Source organism: Thermobia domestica, chromosome 8 (genome assembly GCF_964235325.1).
Source record: "Thermobia domestica chromosome 8, izTheDome1.hap1.1, whole genome shotgun sequence".
NCBI classification, from domain to species: Eukaryota; Metazoa; Arthropoda; class Insecta; order Zygentoma; family Lepismatidae; genus Thermobia; species Thermobia domestica.
In genome coordinates this window covers 260,466,056-260,488,955 of record NC_137461.1, presented here as the reverse complement: position 1 = coordinate 260,488,955, position 22,900 = coordinate 260,466,056, and the positions used below count along the sequence as shown (strand labels likewise).

Genomic DNA, 22,900 nt, shown 5'->3' with positions numbered 1-22,900 from the left:
TCAGTCTGATTTAAATCACGATTTTAATCAAGATTTAAATCACTTGATTTTTTAAATAAAAATCGTTGATTTAAATTAAATTCCGAAATGAATTAATTTAAAGTGAAAGTAAGTAAAATCCAGTTTCTCTTCTGTTATTTCGATTACGGAAGATAATAATCATAATACAATGAGACTCAAATGTATGTAAGCACAGTATGAAACTAGTATCATGTAGGGAACGATCAGGGAAAATCCCGTTTGAACGGGTTACGGGTGAACCCTGCTTTCTTCTCTTTGTAACACAACGGGGAAATCACCATGGACATTTAAGATGAAAACTCTTTTGTGTCCACGTCCATTTGTTTGTTTCCAGATAATAGCGGCGTATTTAGAGGGGTCCGATCCCCTCTCCGAAACAAAAATAATAATAATAATAATAATAATAATAATAATAATTTTAAAATTTTGGGCGAAATTTATGTACTAAATACATAGAAGTTCCTCGGGATCGTAATACGACAAATTTTGGATGCGTTAAAATATCGAATAATACTTTTGATAAAGTGGATACTTGACCCCATTGCAGAACATGCCGCGATCTGCGATGTGATCACAGAAAATTTGCCGCGCCTGTGCAGGAAAAAAAATGTCAGAGGAAATAAAATAGCCAACAGAAAAGTATAAAAACGTGCCTGCTATGTATAGATGTCTTAAATGCACGGACAACTCGCATTTGAACTGTTTTTCATGTCACATAAAGCATATTTTTAACAATCACAAATGTTTGTTCTTCTGGAACTGATCATCTTGATTTTTTTTTTTATTTTGGAATTCCTGCAGGAATTCGTGTTATTATTCAGTTCAAAATCTCTTGTCGTCGCGAATTCTGTCGAGGAATTTGAAGCTTAAAATATATAAAACGATAATTATGCCTGTTGTGTTGTATGATTGTGAAACATGATTGCTTACGCTGAGGGAAGAACGCAGACTGAAAGTATTTGAGAATAAAATCCTGAAACGAATATTCGGAACCAAAAGGAACGGAAATGAGGAATGGCGAAAACTTCATGATGGGGAACTGCATAATTTATACCATTCACCAAACATTTTTAGGGTCATCAGATCTTGGAGGCTCAGGTGGGCAGGACATGTAGCTAGAATGGAAAAAAGTAGGAACGCTTTCAAAGTTTTAACTGGAAGTCCAATCGGTAAACGACCATTAGCAAGACCTAGGCGCAGATGAGAGGACAAGATTAAGATGGATCTCGCAGAAATAAGAATACAAAATAGAAACTGGATTCAGTTGACTAAGGATAGATGTCAGGAGAGCTTTTGTGAACATGGCATTGAACCTCCGGGTTCCATAGGTCAGAGTGAGTTAATTAATTTTAGGCGAAATTTATGTACTTTATATGTATTTCGTGCCGCTAGCTAGTTCCAATTGTTTAAAAATATGCCCATGCCAAATATCAGTAACTTTCATGAAAAGAAGAGTGTCATGTTGATAAACATTGCTGTACTTTTTCCTTAATGCTTAAGAAACATTGTTTGGGATTGAAATAGGTTAACGATTGGGAATTAATTCAAAATTAAAACCGAATACTTTCACTTAAATGACATAATTAACATTTAATACTATTTCCTAATGTTTTTTCTTCAGTTCGCGACTTATATTATACGAAGAAAAAGATTTGATTTAAATAAAAAAAATCAACAAAAATGATTTTTTTTTTTGAAAAAATCATGATTTTTTTCCACCCTGGTTCTCAGTGCTTATTCCTTACATATTAATATGCAAAAACTATGTTCTATAGTTATTTGGAACTGGATTAAGTGCATTTTTCAATCATTTATGGAAATATTGCAAACCAGATGTCCGAACGCTAAATCGTCGCCAACCACATCTCTCTGCCAGTTCGTTATCTAAACGTTCCCACAATGATTTGTGCGTCGTGGCCAGTGAACTAAAAATTAACATCAATTCTTTTGGCATTTAATTTGCATGTACATACAGGTGATTTAACCTCAGTGCACTTTAGAACGAACTGCCAACCTTGACCAGTCAGTCAATGCAGTTCGTATCTCGAACCTCTAAGTTCGGAGAGTTTTACTCCGTACCTGCGAGCCACTACCACGTCAGTAGGATCGAGCATAACGTTGTTAAGGGGCACACGCTATTAGCCGGTGAATGACGTTGTTAACGGCTAGCCCCAATCAGAGAAGTCCTGGGTTCTCAAATTTAGTGCGTATCAGTTGTAAACGCGCCCTCCAACATTCTCATTCCATTTCGGTGACTGTCTACATACTTTCGTTAGAGATTAACGTCGACTTCTATGGATTTGTTCAGCAGCTGCAAACCACTTCGTGGAATTATCCCAGCGTTACCCCCAGAGTGTTAATCCCTCATGTGCATTCGTGGTGTGACAAAAGCATTTATGGTGAAATCAATCTTTTATTCGTTGATCTACGTAATACGAAGGGCTACAGTATAATAAAAGTGAGGTGTGATTGTATGTTCGTGGAAATAGTTATATATTCAGTGTTGTGATTGTTTTTCTCTCCTATGTTATTATTTTAATAGTGTTTTAATAAATAAACATAGTAGCATTTTATTTAATGTGTTTTGTTATATGTATGAATGATCTTTGTGAGCGTCGTGGTCTGAGTGACCGTCTGATCGTCCGTGAGGATTTCGAGACGAGACCTCCGAACCTCTCGGTGCCTAATGCTCATCTCATTGAGACCGGCGGGCAATTTGGGGGAAAATTCTGTAATTCCTTTTTGGAGGTGCTAAACGGTGTCTTAACCAGGTAAGTCCACGTCTCCTGAAAATACTCATTCGTAGGACAGCAGGGGGCAAGTCCAGAAAGCGGTTATAATCGTGTAACTTCCATAATGATAACGTTTGTACGAACCAAATACGTTAGGTTGTTCGCCCCTCTCCAACGTATGCAAAAGACCTTTGAGAAAAAAATACAATCTTTCGTTGCCATTCCCAGAAGGCCGTCCTTGAACCGCCTCTGTCCATACTACTATACTGGACTTCTTTAAAGATATATATATATATGATGTGATGCTAGTAACATTATATTATTATTATTACATAATGTATCAATCGTTAATATAAGTTTAGCGATGGTAAGAACACATCAGCTCGACATCAAACACGCCGACGCATTACCTCGACGTACCGTTTATGGCTTATTTGGAATGTTATTTATGAAGGTGGTTAGAGTAAATTTTCTGCTTGAGTACAAAGGAAGCCGGTTGGGGACCAATAGGACGTCATCAGTATAAAATGGAGAAATCAAAGATTGAAGTAAGTTTTACACAATGACCATAATTCGCTTAAAAATTTTGAACTTATGTGACTCTCCCCTTCTTTTTTTATTATTTGTAAGAGACATGCCACTAAACAAAATTTCAAAAAAATTATTGATATGTTAACTGTGTCGCAACGTGATTTTTGTTTATTTGTATAAACACCGACTGCAAAATGATCTGGATACAACTTCGAAGCAAGATTTTTTCAAGCCCTGCGAACAAATATGACAGTATTTTCACAATTTCGTAATAAATAAGACAATCCAATCTTTCACTTCTCCACGTCACTTTCACTGATTTATTGTAATAAGCAATTTGTACTTAAGAAGTTAATCAGCCCCACCCATTAATATATATATATATATATATATATATATATATCAAAACATTGCGAAATAAATGACGGGGGAAAGCTAATACTTCTCTGTGTAATTTTTTATAATTAAAAAATCATTACTTAAATGAAACAGTTCGTATTTGTCGATATGTTCTGTACTGTCAAGGAATGTGTCTTCAAAGCAATTATCACATCGTATGTTTAAGGATAAATGCGCAGTAAAAGCTAGCTAACCATTTCCATGTATCAAACACTGCGTTGCTGTATTTAAAATCTGTTTTACACCCTTCCTCTGTGGAAGACGTAGATATTCCAAACATTTTATCAAACGACTTGCAATGTTATAGAAAATGCATAGATGTCACAATATGACCACGTATCTCTAACAATCTTCAAATTTTTACCCCCATAATCAAAGGATACTTATATTAAAAGTGTGACTACGTGTCCCAGACGTCTGTCTCAAGTCTCTCAGTGTCTGAAAATTGTTTAAGTAGCTGTACAATACCATGTTAAGATTTGTTACAACCCAGTAGAATCTTTGATTATAGTTAAATCACCAGGAAAATCTAGCAAGATAACATACTGTTAAGTCATGAGATATAACACTAAATTATGATTAACTCTTAAATTTTAAGATTTATTTAATATAATACTGTACATACAGATGTACGAGGGTAATTCAGAAAGTAATGCCAGTAGTTTAAACATTCTGAACTGTTTATCATTACTGCACTGAGGTTTATCCCTTTTAAGATATGGGTTTTGGTTGACTTTCAGTCAAGAAGGTACAGCATCATCCCTAATTATCGTAGGATTATGGTTCATACGTCGTTTTGTTCAGAATAGAGTAGGCTTTCAGACAATATCACTCATGTCCCTATCATGTACCTGAGGGGATTTTTAAAGGGAAATCGGGATTTTTTGGACCAAAAAAAACCTTCAAAGTTTGGGGCTCCCTGAACCCCCCGGATCTGCGCACAAACCTGAAAAAAATCTTGAAAATACTACGTAGTGTACTAATTACTTGTGACAAATTAGAATTTCCTGTCTTCGATAGTACGGGCGGGAAAAATGTTTACCCATGTTGGGAGAGCATCAAAAAAAGCATACAATTTCCCTAAAATACACCCTACAAAATTTAAAAATTTCCTGACACGTCCCCAATTATTGTAGGATCACAATTCATACGCCGTTCTCTTCAGAATAGAGTAAGCTTTCAGGCAGTATCACTCGTGTCCCTCGGACGTCCCAAAGGAGGGAAAAGTTGAGGAAAATAGGGATTTTTGTGAAAAATCCCCTTTTTACCCATTTTGAGACCCTCTGGCGCAGCCCTGAGTAAACATACAGCTCTGAAAATCACTTGTAAAAATAGTACTTGTGGTACTAATTACTTGTGACAAATACCAATATCCTATCTTCAATATTAAGGGCGGGGAAAATATTTTCCCATGTGGGAAAAGCGCTCTAAATTAGTAGTAACAAAAAGGATATTATGTAATTAAAAAAAACTGACACGTTCCTAATTATCATAGAATGATGATTCATACGTTGTTTTGTTCAGAATCGAGCAGGCTTTCAGAAAATACCACTTAGATTTCCCTACCATGTACCCGAACAGAGCAATAATCGCGAAAGTGGGATTTTTGGTCGAGAAATATGCCTTTTTTACCCTTTAGCCCCTCTGAACCCCCCTTCTGCGTTGAAGAGATTCGAAAAAATTCAGATAAAAACTAAAGGGCCCATTGATTGATTGTGTAAAACTTCAGAAATCTAGGGTTAAAGAGAAGCTAATCAAAAAATGTTGAAATTAAGACCTCACTAAAAAAAGGGAATAAAGGAAATTTGTAAAGTGATGACGTCATACCCCCTATGTTCCAGTGCAGTAATGTTCCGACGCTGTAGACTCTTCCAAGGCTTTCTTCAATGCCTCCTCCCTTGTTTAACAAACTAGAGCCAAATAGCTTTCTTAGTTCTTTTTTAATCGAATTTTGAAGACACTATCATTTCGTAGTAAAATCTACGATATATTTTAAAAGGGTTAAGCTATAGAATGTCACTTGTTTCACCTTCCTATCTCTTCTCGCTCCAAAGTAGTGGAGCAATCCATGGCATCTAGTGGTAACTTCCGGTTAAACATCGGGCTGTCATTGAATTTCTGACTGCTGAAGGTTGTGCGCCCAGGAACATTCATTGCCGGCGACAATTCTTGGATACACCATTACGACCCGGAAACGAACAGTTAGTCGATGGAGTACCGCCACATTTCCTCTCCTCCGCCAAAAAAACTTAAAGTTGTATCATCTGCTGCTTGCGCCCTACGACTTTCGGCTCTTCCACAAACTTAATGGCCAACGCTATAGTTGTGACACGGAGGTGGAAACTGTAGTTCGGCAATGGTGTCACCAGCAACCACCACAATTCTTCGCCGAGGGCATGGAAAATCTTATTTCGCGTTGGTGCAAGTGTGTTGCCCGTAATGAGGCCTATATTGAAAAATGATGCCACAATTTGTAGCTGACATTGCAAGCTTTCCACTGAGACCACCATCGGTGCTATCTGTCGAACACAAAGCTTGGAGGCATTTCTTTATGAATCACCCTCGTATATGAATCGATAGATCACGTTGAATCTAACAAAATGACATGGTTAAGGACGAATTCTCATCCTAAGTTTTTGAGAAAACAATTTTTCTGGTGCCAAGAAGTATGTCGTTCGTTGCCGATAATAACTGACAGTTTTTATTTCGCTGCCATATAGGGTTATTTATGTATTGTGTTAAAATACTGATAATTAGTCGATTGTACCTACTGTCTTCCCCTAACAGAAACATGCAATTTCCTACCAGTGAGGCACATACTGTTCGTAATAAACACAAAATACATTTAACACAAAAATGGAACTAATATAATTTTTTTTGTGGAATAAAGGGAAACTGGTCGCTGGACCAGCAGGGACAACACAGTTCTGGTTTCCATGCGATTTCGTACTCTCCAACTATCTACCAGACAAAAATTTTGTATTCCTAGTACCTGAAATATTTTCCAATGTTTCGGATGTTCGGGTGTTAAATGCTTAAATAACATTTTGCAGTACGACATTCTTATAGCTTCATCATCATTATTTGTATATGTAATAACGTACTTTTTCCAAGTAACGTATTTTGGACAATTAGCTATTATGTAGGGCTTCACAATCTTATACCGCCCCTCAAAAGTTATATTAGAATTATAGTATTAAGAGCACTTTTGTCACTTAATATAGTTTCATGGAGGAAGGTATGATTTGAGTCCCCCCTCCCCCCAAACACAGTCTTCCAAAATACGTTACTTGGTAAAAAAACGTTTCTACGTACAAATTTAGAATTTTCTCTGATACTGAAGCTTTAAGCGTGTGAAGATCTAATGTAAAATATGATCTAAGCCTCCATGGTCCTTGAGAAAGGACAGTAGCTAAAATATACAAAATTTATCAGCAGATGGGCTTCTGTTAGAGATTAAGAAATAAAATGCTAAGAAGTAAAATGCTAAAACCGAAAAAAGAAAAATGGTAAATCATGTTGACTGATATAATGTACGGAATACATATTACAAGACAAAAGTTGTATTAACCTTTTTGTATTCCTAGTAGCTAAAATATACAAAATTTATTTCAGCTCACATCGAGGAACGATCAGCAATGTTTGCTGCTATTAGCAGACAGTGCACAAATTCACTCAGTCAACGCATGCATAGCGAAAGCAATGCTGTAAGGATATGAAAGCTTGCCCCAGATTCACCGAATCAAGCGTCAATTTTGTTTTTACAGGAATGAAGCGTCTACTCCAAGGACGCCATTTTGACTCCAGGGATTACGTCGTTTCTATAGTAGAAATTCGGTTCCAAGACGAAAGTGCCGACTTCTTCAAAACGGCTTACGAAAGGTGAAGAACCGCTGGCAAAAATGTGTCAAAAAGCATGGCGATTATGTAGAAGACTACTGTAATCACGATCTCAAAGATGTGTACAGTTACTTTTTTCCAGGTGATTGAACATGTTTTTATATACTCTCTCTCATATAAATTATATATTTTAATGCTTCTAGTGTCTCACGCGTATAATCTGAACTACACAATTCTGAATTGTATGTAGTCTTGTTCTAGAAAGTTTGGCCACTCACTTGCTTTAAATAATGATCTCAATTGACTAAATAAATCAACATTTGTTTAATTCCATATTGTAGGGAAGAATGCACAACTTTTCAAAGAGGTGAGTGGCCATCTTTTTCTAACAGGATTGTACACACGACAGAAGTTTTACTGCAGCAGAGAATTTTTAGAAAAAAATGCAATTAAAGGCTATGTTATACACTAGTTAAGTCTAGCTCAGTCATTTCTAATTGGCAATGCGATGGAGGAACAGCTTTCACAATCAGAGAAATGACAGAGAGAAAACATGACGAGTAGAGGAGGAGGAGGGATAAGAATGGAGTAAGGAAATGTTAACAATGTACAAGAATCATCGATCAACGAGTAATATGTCTGTAGAACTATCGATTACACTATCATTTCGTTTGCTTGTCACTACTGCTCTTTCTCAATGCCAGGATTGTTGCCTGTTCTTTGTTCTCCCCGTGTGGTTTATTGTGAAGGAAAGCAGCGAACTGAAACGTAACAGAGCATCAAGTTAAAAACGACTGGTATAGACAACGCACGAACAGATAAAGGGAAGAAAGAGACCTGGCCAGAAATAAAGAAGGTGCAGTACCAATATTCTTCTGGCATAAATACGGACATCTTAGTTTTAAAAGCTATCGAAAATTCGATTCCATTCAATTTCGTCAAGCACAACTTATCGTACGGATATATTTAGCATAGGGAACAAAATTCAAGTCTACTCCAAATGTAGGTCAGTCAAAAGTTTTGTAATATTCCAGTTAATTTAGTTCATGCGTCAAATTATAACTAAATCTGCCTGGCGCTGCTGAACAGTCTCAAGACACCTTTTAGTCAGTTCTTCGATACGAACCGATGCTAGTTCTTATCCTTCAAACTCCTGCACTGCAGCTTCAAGCTTCTTGGCTGTTGAAGCATCGCGAGCGCGGTAAATGAACGATCAATTGGAATAAGTACCGGTAATAATTCGAGAGGGGGACGTCCGGACTATATGTTAGGTGAAGCATCACTAATTCTCTCAAGTTCCTGGAGATTATTCCAGATCGAGAGGACTGGAATTTATTCCAAATTATGTTTTGGTTGTCTTGCTATTGAAATCTTAGTTTTCTATTCAATGCAGGGTATTTTTGGCACACAATGTTATATATCCATTCCAACTGTTTGGAGCAGAGGTCAGCATTACTGGATGGAACATCTGAAACTAACTCTTCGTGGATTATCCCCTCATACCTTGTGTTCAACGCACAACATCGTTCTGTGTTCCAAATGCCCATGTTTGGCGGTAGGTCCTAACACCTGAGTTATGTTTAACCACTGCTTGTGCACGCTTGGATTTTGAAAAATTCATTTTTCGTCACACGGCAATATTCTATTCGGGAAACTCAGATCACGTGAAATATTATATACCATCAGTTGCAAAGGAATAGTATATTCATTTACACAGTCATAAAACTCCTCCCGACGAGTATGTACGAAGGTAATTTGAAAAGTAACCGCCGCTGTGGCGTGGCACTGGTAGTGGATAGAGCTCCATCGTCGTTACATCACGCAATCTGTAATTCAATAAACTTCCAGCTGCACTAGAAAGAGTATAATACTGCCCCGCGTGTGTTGCTATAATCCCGCCAAGTGCGAGGTACGCAGAATAAGATTTGATTGAGTAAAAGAACATGTAAGCTGCAGACACACATCGTGAATTGTATGTAGCCCGAACATTACGAGTGAAGGGTGGAATGCAAAAGTGGATCCCATTTTTCAAAGGAGAACGAACGAACATTCATGATGAACCGAGGTGTGGCAGGCCTTGTGTAGTAAGTCATGACCTCAATCCAATCGACGACAAAGTTCTTGAGAACCGATTCGCTGGCTTACATGAAGTGGCTTGGAGCACAGCCCTTCGCTGGCTATGTGGATATTCAAAATGCTGTGATAGGTTGATTGAATTACCAAATGGGTGTTTTATGCAGAAGCATATATAAGTTGGTGAAGAGCTATACCAGGTGCTTGAATTACCATGGCGATTATACTGAAAAAGAGAGAGCTGTAGTTTTAAAAAGTAAAAATTTATGAGCTTGTTTTTTTTTAAAAAAAAAAAAAAAATTTACAATCAAACGGAGGCTACTTTCCGAATTACTCTCGTACAAAATTACGGATAAGCAGCATTAAAAATACACTCTTTCCAGTGCCTCGTAGCATACATTGCTACAAAGCCAAATATATATATTTTCTTGCTAATTTTCTACCTCGTAAAACAAGGAAAGATGTGTGATCAAGTAAGTAACTAGTACTTCCAATTAACACGAACTTCTTCCTAAGTGTACTAGCGCATATTTGCTCTTCTGTGCAACCCATTTCTCCTAACAATCATTTCATGTAAACATTAATGGGATAAAATAACCTCCGCTACATATAAGATATACGTAGAAGTAAAAAAGGTTTGGGCTTTTCTTAAAATTTTAATTTAAGTAATAAGATAACTTTGTTCCATCCCTTTTCACACTGTAATTTGCAAAAGAAAATTTTACTATATTGTTAATACAAAAATGGAAATGAATGAAGGATTATGGTTTAATAAGAACATTACCACCGAGGCTATTTATTCCAGTTAAGAAAAAAAAAATGGGAAGTTCATAAACATTTTAATGAATAAGTTTATAGTGTAACTCACTACTGAAAACGTAGCAGTTAATATTGTTTATTAAAGTATCGTATACAATTCAAGTATACTGAATTTCCATTTATTTGTATCTTTAGAAATAAAATTTACTTAGGCAGTACCCCATGTTTTTCAATTCCTTCTCTAAACATGAGTGCAGAAATTAAGCCTTACTCTCGTTAATACAATATTATCATTGCTACAGTTCAGCTCATTAACTTATGAGACAAAGGATCAGTAACTAAGGTTACAAGGCCGATATTTCTGGAGAGTTTAGTCTGTTATCGAGGAATCAGGTGTTACGGTAATTTTAATACATGGAGTTGGCAACTGTGCAGAGTTTCAGCCACCCGACACGTATGGCGCTAGTTGTAGGTAAACACAAATGGCGACTCGTTTGGAAAACTGGTCTCGCGAAGAAGTGTGCTCAGTTATTCGATTTCTGTGGGCGAAATCTCTAACCGCGGCTGAAATTCACCGGCAACTGGTAGAGGTTTACGGAGAGATTGTAATGTCTCGTCAGTATGTCGCAGAATGGTGTCGAAAGTTTGCGATTGGTTGAAGCAGTTACGTTGTGATATCATCGACCACCCTCCCTACAGTCCGGACTTCGCTCCAAACGACTTTTATCTATTTCCGCACTTGAAGGAGCATCTAGGAGGCCGTCGCTTCGCTTCAGACGAGGTGAAACACTTCGTGACAACGTGGTTCAACACGCTTTTTCTTTTTTCAGGATGGTATCTTCGAACTCATCCCATGATGCGAGAAGTGCTTCAACCGACATGGAGACTGTAAAAAAAATTACCTAATGTAAGTACTATTTGTTGGTTGTACGAAATAATAGATACACGTTTCACTGCACGCTTTGTAACCTTACTTTCTGAATACTTCTCGTCCCTTAGAACACAACTGGATTGAAACATTGCTTGCAGTCATATTATGAACTCTGATTCACATAAAAGATGGAACCAAAACAACGCGATCTAATTAAAGTGTCGTTTTCAATACAATCAGCTGGCTGTGCCGAACTAGTGGTGTCAAGAGATAACGTAACCTGAAAAATGATACCGGTACTTGTCAACATTTATTAACCGTCAAGAATTTCTTAACGTATTTAGAAAGGACTAGTGTCATTTGAGTATTTGCTGAACTGCTACAATTTTCCAAGAGTTCGCAAATAAAATGGAATGATATTTTCCAGTTCAACGCACCACGAATATACCCGTCAAGCTAAGGCAAATGAATGTTGGAAGAATTGCTGGAATACGAATGTGGAAGGAAACGGAAGTACGCCAAGAAAACCCACGGACACAATCTTGTAAGTTACTTGGCCTTGGAGAACCTGGAACCCCACGCATCAAAGTAAGAGCTCTACCTTCTTATTCAACTTTTATACGTATTTTCCGGACAAACCTCGTATGTGAGGATGGCAATACACATTTGGCGATACATACACAGTTAAATAAAAACGGTGCTTTTGGGTAAGTACAGTTTTAATAAGGGTTTAATATAGATCCTATTCAATTAAGTAGCTTTAAGATGGCTACATGAATGTGACGTGAATTCATAAAGTGAAAGAATCTCAATAAAGCGAATTGCGGACTGTATTTGTCTACTCCAAATCTCTCAGAATCCTTGCACACCGGTTTTCGAAATTTAAGTATATATATTTGATGCACATAACGTTAAAGTCTATAATCCTCCAACTACTGAAGTATTTAACCCAGTACAATACATAATTTAAGAAATATCAGTAATAACTAGATAAGAATAGCCAAGTCACATACCACGTAAAAGCTTCTGTAAATCCTGAACGTTAACATACTTATTTGCTGCTTAAGGTCTTTCTTTCCTTAAGTCTTCTTTCGTTGGAACTTTAGGAAATGTTCACCAATTTGGCATATGAAGTTCATTCTTCTACAGCTAAATAAATAGCAATAGTAATCATATTGGAATTGTACAAGTTAGGAGGCGGCTTCTGCCCCTGAACTGTCTAAATTTGTGATCCCTCCTCCACAATAAGAATATTCATGTTAAATTCCGCAGATACCCCACAAAATTATAAAATTTACGGGAAATTAACATAATCATACGAAATCTAAGCATCCGAAACACAAAAACGGTAATTATGATCATCACTGTAGGATGTAGGAACAAAAATGCCATTCAATACTGGACAATATGACGGCCCATATCTTACCAAGGGCGTATTACGTAAGCTAACAATAGAGAAGAACGGGCCAGTGTTTCAAACCCACTGTATCAGTTACTGAAGTAGAAGTGTACGATGCAATAGCAGAGAGAAATATACCTACTTATATCATAAATACTGTCACAAAGTTTGGAAACTGGCGCTGTAGGCATCAGGAGTGGCAGAGTGCTGCCATCTGTGTATAGAGCGGAAGATGCATGTACTGTGTGTGTGTGTGTGTCTGTTCATGACATATGTTGATATTGTACTGAGTTCTGATGGAGTGGGACGATTACAAAAATCGTGTAGCAGTAATTGCATTACACAAGGTCGGGAAAACAGCAGGTCAGATTTTCAACCTCCTGAAACTCCTACAAATCTGCAAGAGATTCGCGTATCGCGCCATACAACGATACACCGAGACTGGAACGGCAGCTGGCCGCGCAAGGAGTGGCAGACCATGAACGGTACGAATCCCGCAGGTCCAGAGAGCAGTCGCAGCAAGAATTTTAAGAAATCCTGTTCGAACACAAAGCGTGATTGCTGCTGAGATGAACATCAGCAGAAATTCCATGTCTCGTGTGCTCAGGAGTGACCTACATCTACGGGCGTATAAGAGGTGATCCAAACAATGTCGCAGAGGGTCCTTAAAGAGACTGTTGAGGCGTTATGCCAACAATCTGCACAGAAAGAGTCTGTTCACTGACTAAAAGGTGTTCACAATTGAGCAGGCCTACAACGCCCAAAATGACCGTGTGTATGCCGAGTCATCTACTGCAGCTGCTGAGGCAGCTCCAAGGGTTCAGAGGGCACATCATCCTGCCTCAGTGATGGTTTGGTGGGGAGTGAGCTACTCAGGCACAACCCAGCTGCATCAGAACATCTGCCAAGGTGTACCAGGGCACAGTGCTAACACCTATAGTGAAACCACTGTCTACTATCATGTTCTCTGGAGAAAGGTGGACCTTCCATCAGCCTCCAGGCCACGAAGCGCAAACAATCCAGGAGTGGCTGGAACGGAACGTCCCCTACTTCATTTCTACCGCTGATTGACCTTCTAGCAGCCAGGACCTTAACCCGTTGGACTACAAACTTTGGGCAGTCCTTCAGGCAAAGGTCTGCCATAAACGGCATCCATCTGTCGACAGTCTGAAACAATCCTTGACCCGAGCAGTGAACAATTTTCCCATGGACATGGTGCGTAATGCCATTGACCAGTGGCCGGACACTTTGTGCCTGAATCAAGGCCAAGGGGGGACATTTCGAAAACTGATTCGTACGTCAGGTGTCAATGTAAAACATGACCAAAATAAATTGCCTTGGTGTTAATACTCTGTTATTCACATCCAAACTTGTGACAGTATTTATGATATAACTAAATAAAAATGTACAATAACGTATCGTCCCTTCAGGACTCTACTGCAGCGAACTGGTTGCATTCGTGAACTAAAGTGGCAACCCAGTACAAATTCTTTTGTTTCTTGTTCGGATGCTAAAAAGCTGGCGATGGCTAACGATTATCACACCCTTAATTGCAAATCTGGATGACCTTCAGCTTCTTCTCCAAGTCCATCGACGGTTCCGGAGCCAGTACTGTGACTTACAGTGAAACTACGTAAACAACCTCGTTTATGCATATACCCACAGTCGCTGACGTGCCTGCTCCTAACGGATGCACCCCTCGCTACAGCTTGCCCCTCCCCACCCGCTACGTTCCTGCCCCGATTCAATTAGATTGCATTCATGCTTTTTAGTGGTCACGTAGCATCAGTTGGTTCGTGTTTTATGTACTGTAGTTTTTATGCAATGCGCCCACGCTGCATTTATACCCATGACTAGACCACAGTTACAAATAATGAACCCTAATCATTACCAATGAGCCCGAGTTACTAGTAAGTGATTTAGGGGAGAAACTAAATAATATGGAGTTTGCAATACTTAAGTTGTAGACGTAGTAGGACAATATATATTCAAACGTATATAGCAAAGAAGAAATCAAAATTCGCGTCTAACAATTACTAGGGAAGTGAGAAATGAAACAGGAATAACTAAGATATATTAATGACCATAAGTAGGATTAATTACGGAAATAACGTTGGAAACAGGTTCGCGCACAGAGGGAGCCATTAGCGGAACCTTAGTCGAATATTCTTACTTCGTGTTATGAGAAATCCAAGATAATGATTAGTTTTTGATGTATACAACTTTAGTCATTAAAATAGATGTATGCTTTGCTACAATCCTCTATAAATTCCCTGGTGTAACTTTTATCACCTTGAGCAATGTTTCACCGGCTCCAGAGAAACATTTTGTGTCTTGTCAATATGTGAATGCTGGGAAACTCTGCCAATTACTTGCTTCGTACTAGTTTCCCTCACTGAGAATGTCTTGACCCAGCAAACGCACACCTAGCAATAAAACTAAAGCTACATCTCATCCAACGTTTATGCACTGTGGACTAAAAGAGGCGGATGAGTAATAGAAGTAAATGAAAAAAAAAAAAAATAATAATGAAAATTTAAGAGGAAATGTGAGAATTTCGGAAAGCTTGAGCCGATAGTTCTATCAAAAATAAAAATTATCCCTGTATAATACGATATGAAACCTTTTTCGTGAAGGAAAAAGAGTGTGAATATAAGTAATTACTGTCAGTGTACAGCATATTAACCCTAGGAATCCCAAGTTATTTTAGGTAGTAGGTAATCCCCAGGGAGAACTCCTCGAACCCACTAAATTCTTTATATAATGAAAAGTAAAAGAGTAATATAAGCTGTTCTTAACCCATAACTGTACATGTGCACTCATACACAAAACGCATAAGATTTATTTCGTTCTTTATACATAAAGAAGCAGTATTCTTGGTTGAATATTATTTCTAATCTGCAAACATATTCTGAAGTTGCCCATCTAAAAGCAGACAAATATGTGGAAAGTTGCAAACATTTTTCCTCAAGTGAATGTTATTCTGTATCCGAACAGTCGTTATAAACAATGGATTTTTTAGAATCTTTTCGGCACACATGCTTTTCACACACTGAACACGTTTGTTTGGACTTCGAAATACTTGAATACTTTCTCTTTTCGTGCCGGCATCCCTGCAGCAAATGTGGCAATATCCTCTCGTAACTGTCTCCTTTGGCGCTGGCATTGTTTGTTGCATTTTGCTACCCAGTATATATTCCATTGAAAAGATATTGCGTGGAAGTCCCTGAAGGTCATTAGTACGATTCTCAACAATAGGGTTAACTGTTGTTTGCTTTTTCTTGCAAAAACAAACTACGTTTGTTGCATTTCTTTTCGTTCCAATTTGGATTGATGAGGCAAAATAACGTGTATGCGCAGACACCAACAATAACAATTAAGGTTAGTGTAAAGGGACAAGTTTTGCCCATAGATGGCACTACAGTCTTCGTATCTCTCCCATGTATTTTTTAACTTTCACGAAAATTTACTATTTCTTTTACAAATTTCCACCTAGAAACTTTTAAATTTTTAGAGAAGGAACTTCATAACCTATTAAAGGGAACAATCCGTGCCGATTTTTTATTTAGCATTTTCTTCATTGTTGAAACAGTTCCATTGTTAAAGGTTTGGATATCCATTTCAACAATCAAGCCATTTCAACAATGAAGAAAATTCTAAATAAAGAATCGGCACGGATTATTGCCTTCGATAGATTATGAAGTTCCTTTTCTAAAAGTTGGAAGTCTGCAGGTTGAAATTTGTAAGAGAAATCGTGATTTTTTTGTGAATGGTAAAAAAATACATGGGAGAGATACGAAGACTGTAGTGCCATCTATCGGGAAATCTTGTTCCTTTAAACCAACCTTAACGTAAAAAACACAGAGGCCACTCTCTACTTCCCCGTTTCACTGAGTACAGTCCAACCATTCGATCTATGACATCTACGCTTCCTTTCGTAGAATTGTACTACAAGTTTATGTCCGGTTTTTGCTCTTCTGTGTTTTCAACTTTAGCTTCCTGGTGCATAGTAGAAAGTAATAGACTTCTTTTCAGTTTATCATTACAAATGTACGATACTAAAGTCACAGGTGGTTTATTGGACTGCGGATCGGTAAACGCAAATTTTAACGGGTGAATCGTTCTGTTGGTTACAGTCTTTAGCTCGTCAGGAATGTGCCTTCGATTCAGCTTCAGAGTGCCTACGAGAGAGTGCATGAAATCATCAAAGTTCTTCTGCTAGCTCAGCTGATGTATAATATCGATCTGTAGCTACATTACGACCAGTAACTTTAGTAGGTTTAACTAGCTTCTTAACCACTCGGCAGGACTTTCTCTGACACGGCTGTTTCTTCTTTCCCTACATACACATGCATCGAAACGACATGACTGGTTTCTGCATAACACAACATGCGAATAAGAATTCCAGGCTTATTTTGATACCAAATACTTTAAAAAGACAGCGACCCCGAAATAAAAAATAAAAAAATATTGTCCAGTGTTGTATGTGGTCCAGGGATGTAAAAATGACGAAATTTTGAGTTTATTAGTCCAAACACTTCACGTATAGCAGCAAATTTGTCGTTTTTTATTATCATCATCATCATCATCATTGAAACTAATTATTTTCAGAAGTTCACAAAATCGTATTCGGGCCATTGTCCCAACATAAATTAGTCGACAAAATATTTCTGACTACAAAGTCTGGGGACTGAGCGTATTGTCATTCTTGGCGCCCATTAGGATAAGTAAGCCAATAAAACCATAGAGTTCGTTTTCGTTTGTGAACTGAATATTATTTCTTTGAGATTCTTGGTTGGAATGTTCAACAATCACTTTCATAATTTCGGAACACTACTCATACAAGCACGACCGCTTTTAGACACTAGCTTATTCCTAAACAATCAAAACTCTCGTCACTGCTAACTTCTGACTCAATACCACGTTCAACTTGCAAAATAATGTCTCCTAACCCGCTATCCTCATCACTAAAATCATATTCATTATCAGTATCTGTATTCAAAAGTCTATTCTCGCTCTATAGGACTTTATCGTAGCCTGTGAGGTATTTCCAAAACCATAAATTCCTCTACCAACACAATGTCGAGTTAGGAAGGAAATAAATAAATACAGTTGCGGACAACAGTGTACAACTCTGTTGCCAGATTTAACAGTGTGGCCAGATATAACTTAGTCAAGCTGTCAAACCGTAACAAATAAGTATATAAAAAAAAAAAAAAACTGATCATATCTTCTTGGAACGTTAAAAATAATAATAATAATAATAATAATAATAATAAGTTGTGGGTTCGACGAGCCCCCCGTTGGGAGTCCTAGGGTTGAAATGAATTTTGAGTATTAGTGAAAGTATTGTATGTTTAAGTGTGCTCTTCTACTATCTTCCTTTATCTGTATACCCCGTCGCTGACGCACCTATTCCCTATGGACGCATCCCCTCAGATGCACGGACCCTTGCTGCGCTCCTGCCCTGACTCGGTTAGATAGCCAGGGCTCAAAATATCAACGCACCTGTTCATCAGTGGCGAGTACCTTTTTATATTTGATAAGTGCAATCAATCAAAAAAAAGGGATATATTCCACACAACAAATAAAAAATGTACCATTGCAATGCATCACCACCACCAATAAACAAAAGTGATTTGTATAAACACTGACTTAAATGGTCTGGCTAGTAGATTTTTTGGCCGGATAGTACATGCAAGAAATATTTTTGAAGCCCTGTATTAGGGCCTTTTTAGCCATCTAGCAAAAGTTGGTTAGTTTTACGCACTAGTTTTTGACATACGTCTACACTGTATCAATAGTGAGCCCTCCTGAAGTCAATCTGTTAGTAGTAATGGAGCTGCTCATATAGTGGATGCTCTGCTAAAAGAAACACAAAGTTGTAACCTAACCTGAAAATGTGTGAAAATTTGGTAAAACTGTCTGCTCGAATAATGCCCGATGCTGTTCACTACACCTACATGACCTGAGATCGAACCAGGAAACCTAACACTGTACCACTATCAGAACACGAGACGAATACGGAATGATGATCGTCAACGAATTATCTGGTCACATTCTCTCCATTATCATCTATTTCAAAACCGAACATCACCAACGTAACAAGACGTAAAATAATAAATAGGGTTAACTTTACAATGCCCGCTCCATCTGGTATACTCACTCGAAAACTAAAAATTACACTATCATTTTTTTGAAAATGGATCAAAAGTTCCCTACTCTTAAGCTAACCCGTTCCCACCCCTACCCTACTTACCGCTATCTTACTCTACTCTACCTTACCCTACGCTACTATAGCTTTTCAAGCGGCCCTACTTACAGATGTGCAACTGCAGCGCGTGTTGTAGGGTTCACCCAATAAATCGAATGCCCACAATAAAAACTGAATGGAATAGATCTGTAAAACGACAGACCAAAGTTTAGAAACTCACTAATTACGCAAAATCTCGGAGTTCTGAATTGATATGAGGGCGCTTATGCCGTATCGCCGGACCACTTTGAAAACTGAAAAAAGCATAAAAGTGTATTGCATTCGGTTATATTTTGTTGGTACGTTACATTAGGCGTGCAGTATTGCTTTAATACGGATCCATAGTATAAGTATTAGTAGTAGTAGAAGCAGGAGTAATAGTAGTAGTAGGAACGGGTTAGAAGCCCGGCAGGGGTTGGTTGAGTTCACTTCTCGACATGAAATGGGCACCGTATAGTAAAAAAAGGTCTACCTCTCCGCGAAATAGCCCATCCGCCTCCACATACAGTGCCGCTAACATCAAAAACAATTAACAAATACAACCACTTTCTTAACTTTTACTATCCCCCTTACCTCCCTTGTACTCATTCTTTCTCACAAACTTAAATAAATTCTCCAATTGACCCGGTAAATTTCCCAAAATTGGTCCGGCGATACGGCACTAAACCCGAAATGAGATTTCAGTTTATGCAAATCAACTTAGTCATTTAACTATTAACCAATTTTGACCAGAAATACATAAAAGTTTATGTACACTTGTATAATAGAGATCGTATACCTAACTGCAAGTGCAATTTAATTTACATTTAAATAATATTAAGTAATTTATTTCTTGTTTTCGCAAAATCCCACAGTAATATTCGTATTTATTCCGAAGTTGGTCGTCCGCCTAGTTTTCAACAAAAAGCATAACAGCTATGACAATTTACAAACCATAAATTTTTAGGAATGCTTCAAAAGGGTATAATAAGAGTAAGATTAGATTACGGTTAAAGTCTTTGGGCCCAGTTTAAATTAATAGTGTAATTTCTCATCTCTGTGTAAGGATACCAACTGAAGCGTCTCTATACACCTGCAGCCATGTTCAGAATACAAAATGCTCGTTACTTTCCCACAATCCACCTGCGCGAAGAAGTTCCCTCTACTTTAAAATAGTTCGATAGTTATAACCGCTTATTTGAAGAAAGAAAAAAAAAAGTTTTCCTTACATGCTATCGAGCACACAAACAAGAAAATTATCCAGGTCTTCCCGGTAACTTTTCAAAATTTTGCTAGAAACAGATGACCAACTTTGGAAAGTAATCCGTAATATTATTGAATGAGCATAGTGTGTGAGATACTGTTCACGTTACTCACGTGGGAAAAAAAAAGTTTGATTAACCTAGGATACCTTCGTAACCGAGACTCGTTACTCATTATGTATGTTTTTCATACGTATTAAGGCACTTTCAAACATATACAGAAATTTCGGCTATTTAGTATCTCCCCCAAACTTGCACATATAAGATGTACAGTCTGTTACTTACTTTACAAAATATAGCTAAGCTAGAGACAGCTAGCGAAGAGAGTTAGAAACCCCCAGGGCCCCTGTACTTCCACCTTTATCACAATTTAGACAAAAACAAGGAACTCGGTTCTAGGACCATGAAACGAGTTGGAGAAGATACTAAATGCCATCCGGAATTTCCATTTTGAAGGACTGCCTTTGCTTGGTGGTGAGTGAAGCGCGGAAATTGTGATACGACCCTAACTACAACTTCCAAATTGAATTTTAGTTATGGAAATCAGTTATTATATTACGCAAAACATTTCTGGATTGTCATCAGATGTTCTTGGAAATGCAACATACGTAACTCAGACATTTACATTTTTGTAGCACACCGGTCTGTTCATTTACGAACACCGGTAGGTATGATACCCCGACTGAATTTCTGGTTAACTCCCAGAACAAATTATCATAAAGATATAGTATGATGATCTTACACTACAAAGCTATGGATATAGCTATCTAAGAGACGCCAGAAGCTACAGATTTCCATAAAATGGACTATCGAATTTGACATTTCTACCCGCCACAAGGAAGTTCCAAACCACGCCATTAAAGTTTTCTCTCACAAACCAATACTATTATAACATTGTAACTAGCTAGAAAAAATCATTTATGTGAATATAAATACAAAAATTAATATTAAAGGTAGTATTTACACTGTACACTTACAAAATAAAGTTACGCAGCTAAAATCTTCATGCACAGAACAAAATCAAAATGGTATCTTTCCCTTGAGAAATGAAGGATGTACGTCGCCCGCTAGGGTTCAGCGACAGCGTTCCTAGTGCTACTTAAAAAAAAATGCAGCTGATGCGGTGCAGTATTTCACTTCTTGTACACATGACCATCCTAATAAGATGGTTTCGTTAATTCAGTGAAACTTATCGATGTTTAATTTTCCCTTAAATTAGAAAAAAAATAGATTTAAACTTCTGATGTAACCATCCAACTTAGAAATTTAAATAAAGTCTTAAATGTGTGAAGCCAAGTTCAACTAAAATTGAAATACGTGACACAAACAAAATTCAACTACTATTAAGGGCCTTATTCCGTGTTAGCCTAAGCTAAAATTGCGGAGCGTAACCTAACGCAAAACATGGATAAATCAATTATGTCTGTTATACCTATAATCACAAACAAAAATGCATATTTTGCGTTGCGTTGCGTTACGGAATAAGGCCCCATAAAACTCCTGTATCTTGGAAGATCATGTACGCAAATATATTCTTTTGTATAACTATCGCAATATAAATACAACATTGCCATTCAGAAGTATGTTTCTTTCCGTAAAGCAGCAAAATATTTGTTTCATCAGTATTGTAATTATAATTGCCGATTCGATATTTTTCGCGGAAAGTTGAGTTTAGGAACAGTAACAACATCAACTTAAATTCCTTCGAAAGGCAAACTAAGAGGCAGAGAATTTTGAGGAGACAGATATTTTCAGAACTGCGTTCCCTCAGCGCGTGTGTGAAAAAGGGTAATATATACTATTACTGATAATACGAACTAGGTCTGATTCCAGAGATTGTAAACAAGAGCGAAAAAGATTATTCGAACATAAGGAATTGTAGACAGTACTCGTACGAAATAGAGCCAATAGGAAGTTATCTATAAAGTGGAGAATCGAGAAACCAAAGTTGAATATTTGGTACACTTCTGGTCACAAAACCTAGGTTGCCTTCCAGAGACTGTCAAATAAAATTGAATCTAGAATTGAATTTATTTTCTCTCCATTCTGACGGAGAGTAGCACGTAGCAGGCCCCTACCCGGGGGGCTAGGGGCCGGGCCCTCCCTAAATTTTCGTTGGCCCCCCTAAAATTTTCACGGTAGGCTTGCAAATGAACTATAATATGATGATAAACTATAATATGGTTGGATCACCCCCCCCTAACTTCAGCTGCCCCCTACAATTTTGGGCTGGCTACCGGAGTAGTAGTGGTCCCCGTATATGCAACTGAGTCAGCAAAAATTTTAGTGACGTCATAGGTCAAAGGTCAATGACCTTGGCCCGGGGTCAATGACCTAGGGGTACCTAGGACCACCCCCTCTAAATTTTGGCAGGGGTACCTTGGCCCACCCCCTAAATTTTGGCAGGGGTACATAGGACCACCCCCCTTAATTTTTGGAAATTGCCAAATCTAAAAATTGGGTATGGTAGCCTAGGACCATAGTATGTACCTCTATCAGTATTGGGTGTCTATGTCGTTCCCTTTTATGGGTAAAAAATTGCCAAAAATTGAAATTTCGGGGGTTTTTGACCTAATTTATCCCCTTTGATGAGGTGTTATTATCCTATATGGTTATATGGGCGTATACAGGGGTTCATTACCTTTCATAACATATGGGTATATTAATGCACCCCTTGAAAAATTTGGGAGGGGTACCTTGGCCCACCCCTTAAATTTTGGAAATTGACCAATTTAAACATTGGGTATTATAGTACAGGACCCTAATATGTATTATGATAAA

The 22,900-nt window shown here is 37.8% G+C and overlaps 1 protein-coding gene across 7 annotated transcripts in view; it reads right to left on the bottom strand.

Annotated features, from left to right (window-relative positions):
* The window catches only part of LOC145693579 (uncharacterized), a 100,341-nt gene extending 79,090 nt beyond the window's left edge, over positions 1 to 21,251 (bottom strand). For all 7 annotated transcript variants that reach the window (XR_014132807.1, XM_081769682.1, XM_081769683.1 and 4 more), the window contains exon 1: positions 21,097 to 21,251. The gene's annotated coding sequence lies outside the window, so the exon portion shown is untranslated. The remainder of the gene's footprint in view (positions 1 to 21,096) is intronic.
* Positions 21,252 to 22,900: the final 1,649 nt, after the last annotated feature.